At 44.2% G+C, this 4841-nt stretch overlaps 1 pseudogene; it reads left to right on the top strand.

The window, feature by feature from the left end:
- LOC112550169 overlaps positions 1-2145 on the top strand; it is a 3151-nt pseudogene extending 1006 nt beyond the window's left edge.
- Positions 2146-4841: the final 2696 nt, after the last annotated feature.

Raw genomic sequence — 4841 nt, 5'->3', positions numbered from 1 at the left:
AGCAATAATACAATATCAAGACAAAAAAGTAGCTGAGAGAGACATGGGAGTTGAGGAGGCCAATGCCAACAAGTTTGTCTTCAGAGGCAGAAAGAGAACACCCAGCAGATCACCTGGATGTGTGAAGAGAGGGAGCAGAGGAGAGCCAACCCCACTGTTTTCACAAGAGTCACCTGTCCTGTCTCCAACAAGAAGGCCACTGTCTCTACGCAGAGAGTGTTGGGCAGAAAATCTGCCAGAGCCTGAACCAGCAGCGGCACTTCCCCATCGCGCTGACAGTATTTCTAGTTTTTGCAGAACAAGCACATGCATGGGAGCTGAAGATGGCAAATTGCAAAGCTATCGCATTAGGGAAGATATTTCTCCTGACTGCAAAAAAGATCGCCCTAAAACAGGCATATTTAGAAAATTATTTTCATTAACCAATGTCCAGGGAAGAGTGCCAGGTTATAAGGAACAAGTGCAATGGGAAGAACAAATGCCAAGGCAGCGTCAAATACCTGAGTTTGTACAACCCACATTAGGGGACATGAAGAACCTGAATTTTTGCACAGGAGCTCTGGGGCTCAAACCTACATCCACCCTGGACACAGTAACTAAGCCAAGGGCTGTCCTCTCCAAAATAACTCAACACCAGATTGACAGGCAGCTTACAGGTAAGCCCTTGTTTTCATCACACAGAAAGACATTTCCTGAAATGGATGCTTTTTTGAAAGAAATACACGATGAACGAAGGAGCAAAATGGTTGCTCAGGACAGTGCACTCCTCGGAAGTGATTATTCACGTATCAGCACAGAAACAGTTGATTCAGTGTTGAATAAGCTTTCCATATGCCAGACCACAGACCTTTCTGAAGATCAGGATCTCTCCCCTGACATAGACACATTGACAACCAAAATTATTCACTCCAGTTTATCTGACCTTCTGCAAGAAAGTGCTTCCAAAGTCTCGGTCTATGCAGACATGAAAAGCAACCAGAGTGTTTTGATAAAGAGAGAAATAACTGGTTACCAGCAGGAAGAAGCCTTAGCAAAAGCATCTTCAGCTCTGTATAGACCTCTAAAATCTCCCCTGACATAGACACATTGACAACCAAAATTATTCACTCCAGTTTATCTGACCTTCTGCAAGAAAGTGCTTCCAAAGTCTCGGTCTATGCAGACATGAAAAGCAACCAGAGTGTTTTGATAAAGAGAGAAATAACTGGTTACCAGCAGGAAGAAGCCTTAGCAAAAGCATCTTCAGCTCTGTATAGACCTCTAAAACCTGGGGTAATGGATGAGAAGCTTTTAGAAGATGCTACCAAAAGCAATGCCTGATGCCAAAGTCCCACACCATCTACTATGGGGGTATGCCACAGATTTTTGGAAGATCTAATCAGCAGGCTTTTATCTAACATTCTCCCTGCCACTGCCAGCACATCTTCCTCTACAGAAAAGAAAATGCAACTGGCAGAATGTGGCTTGATTCACATGACGGTCATCAGTAAAGTTATAGCAAAAATCTCTGAAGATGAGAACTCCTCCTACCAGCATATTGAACATCCACATTCCAGGGAGGATGCTCGGATTCAGATGATTGCTGATTTGGTCTATACCAAGCTTTTGATACAGTTTCAGTCTAAATTCAGCATGCAGAAGTGTTTAAGAAATGGGTGCATGATTCTTTCTGAAGCAGTCTGTGATTTGGTCTTCCAAGAGATAACTGGGAATACATTGCAGAACTCTCTTTCTGGAGAATTACCACTTCATGACCTTGCTGAACCAGACAATATTGTTGAAAATACACTAAGAGATATTACTGAGCCTTTGAATAACCCAAACAGTTTATCACAAGAACTTAGTAAAATAGTTCCTCTTATCATAGAAAAACTAACAGCAAATCTTGTGTCAACACTTTCTTCCCTGTTTCCCATTGCGGGTTTGGATGCAGAAAAGATGTTGTTACTGACCGATGCAACTAGAAAAATATGACATGCTGTGCAAGTACTCCTGTCAGAACATGAGAAGAACATGAACAAACAGACCAGTGAAAGAGAATTTTTACACGCTGAAGACAGCCAGGCCTGGGAGACCTCTTCCATCCAGCTTGCACAAGCACCGTCGAACGTTCAGATTCTGACATTTTTGTTTGCAGAGACCTAACAAATAGACAAGATATTTTTGCTCATAGAATAGCAGCTTCAATAGCAAAAGAAGTAGACAAACCTGACTTTCAAGCCAATTCAGAGGAGGAGACATTGCCTACTTCATCTTCAACAACAGAAAGTATTAAGATTATTGAATGACTCCCTACTGATCTTGGCATGATAATGAAGATCCCAAAACCAACTTTAAACCCATGTATTCCTGTGGTACCCATGGCTACTGTAATAATTGAAGAACTCTCCGATGCCCCCTTAGTGACAGTCCACCAACACTGAGCCAAGCTGTGATGAACCCAGACAGAATTGCTGACCAAGTGTCTGTTAGTGCAGAGCCCAAAACAGGGAGTTCTGAAGAGGCAATCCCAGGTTCAACTACAAATGAGACCCCAACAGAGACAGAGGAGTTGCCTGTGAAAAGAATCCCTCATATTACCGTCAAATACGTACCCATTTCTTCAGACTTGGTGTCTGATTACTTACAAGTCATTTCCATAAAAGCAGAGCCTCTTGAGGAACTGGAAGAAGCATTCATCGCTCAAACTAGGGATGGCCTAAGAAACCTAAGAGCATCGCTGGGTGAGAAGTGCCTTGAAGAGGAAAGCTCAAGATCTGAGACACAGAGAAAAGACGACAGTCTGGGTAACATAGGACAACGAGTTGTAAGACCAGGGGAGGTAAGTGGGAAGAATAAGGCTGGGGGCAATCCTGTTTTGTGAATGCCATTTTGCTGTAACTGGATCTTTTAAGGTGTTCACGTGGTATTGAAAGCCCCTGTACTGTGAATGCTGAATGCTCTTATAAAGGTGGTGGACCATCTTCTAGAGAGCCTGCAGTGGGCCATTGGTGTGGAGGATTCTGGGTTAATGGTCAGTAAATTCACCGATCTTGAATCTACTCTCTTTCCAAGAAATCTGTCTGGGGATAAGAAGAAGGCTGATATCCCTTGAGTTAAGCATATGGACAAGATAGCTACAGCTCTCTGCTTTGCTTACTGATGGCAGAGACCGGTTCAAAGGCAGCTGCTCTTCAAGCCAAAAGGGCCATTTGATCACTAGGAAGAGAAGACCAGGTGTAGCAGTATGAAGGGCTTTGCCTCCCCTGAAAGGCTTGGGTCAAAACTAGGGACTGATAAATACGGGGGCGGTGGTATGAGTGTCTAGAGTGATGAGGGATGGTTTCAGGTCCTTGTTCTCCATACAGCTGCAGAGCTTCAACTCTTATCCTCTTTCAAAGTAAAGCAGAGAAGGTGTGTAAGAAATTACTTTGCTTAGCCCAATTTCTGAGCTTTGGATGGCTCGGACAATGGTCCCCAGAGTCCTGCTGCCCAAAATAAGGATATCAGACATGGAGTGTAAACCAGGCAATGAGTGCAGGTAACCCAGACGTGAAAACAGTGACAGGTAACCCAGACCCAGTTTATTTAGCAACCCATGGGTTTGAGTATTTGGGTCTCATCACAACACCAGAGTTTCTATTTAGAGAGCAGGAACTGACCAGCTTGTGATACAGACATGTTCATGTGTGGATTGATTTTAAAAAAACCCTTCATTTGTGACCTCGCTAGAGCCCTAATCCAGGAAAAGACTAAGTACAGAAATCTGACCAGAGTCAGCAGAAGTGCTCACAGGCTTCAGTGATTTGCAGTGTTTGGGCCTAGGACAGAGAATGTCAGTATTTGCATAACTTGGGGCCTAGAAATAGTATTTGGTTTTAATAGTTGACACACATACTGGCTCCTTAGTATTTGTTTCTCATCTTCTTTCCAACCGAAAGTTGAAATGCAACAGATGGAAAAAGCAGTTTTCCTTTAACAAACCTTGTCACCGCAGAGTCCTGATTTTTCTGGGTGCTCAGCTGAAGTTCATAGGATGGATCCAAATGCAAGTCTAAAAGGGGCTTGGTTTAGTTCACTCTCACTGGTGACCTGTAGGAAAAGCTGGTTTAGAAAGGACTCTGAGGAGGCGTCCTCTTCAAAAGCTTTCCTTTTGATTTCAGGCCATCAGCAGGATGTCCTTTCGAAAGCCGCTGAAGCCTGTGTTGAGCATTCTGAAAGCTCTTCAACCCCAGGCGGTCCTCCTTGAACAACTGGCAGCCTACTGTACTGAGAATGAGGAGAGAGACGAGAAGGTGGAGGAAAAGCGTGAAGCAGAGCAGCAGTGGGAGGAAGAGGAGCTGCAGCAGACAGAGGATACCTCTCTGTACTGGGGTAGCCCATTGACTTCATCCATGTACAGTGAACAGTTAACTGTTCTGGTGGTACAGCAAAAATGGGAGCTGTGGTGGAGTGGGATCATTTCCACTAGGTCATAAGTTAGGCTTTGCCTAGAGCTCTCTCCATCTCCCCTTTCCAAGCTTGCCCCCTTGGCAGCCAAAATAGAGAGGTAAGTGAGGAAATGAGGTGGTCCAAGGTTTTATCTTACTTCCAAATGCAAAAAAGCAACCCCTGGGTTATGTAGCCATATCAGCCACCAAATGTTAAATGAAGGATGCAGTGGCCAGTTGCAAGGGTGGTCCTATTTCACCATTGAGAATTAGTATCCCAAACTGCACAAGGGTGAAGCAATGCAGTTACACATGTGAACAGTACATAGGACTGGAGCTAGGAGTCTGTTCCAGAGAGAACTGAGATGCAGTGTGTTACCCAGAGGCATCCAGCAGATTAGTAGCCGAGTCAGAGGCAGATTTCCAGACTAG

The sequence above is a fragment of the Alligator sinensis genome, unplaced genomic scaffold (genome assembly GCF_000455745.1).
Source record: "Alligator sinensis unplaced genomic scaffold, ASM45574v1 scaffold16_1, whole genome shotgun sequence".
Classification (NCBI taxonomy): Eukaryota; Metazoa; Chordata; order Crocodylia; family Alligatoridae; genus Alligator; species Alligator sinensis.
This window is presented reverse-complemented; position numbering and strand designations above follow the sequence as displayed.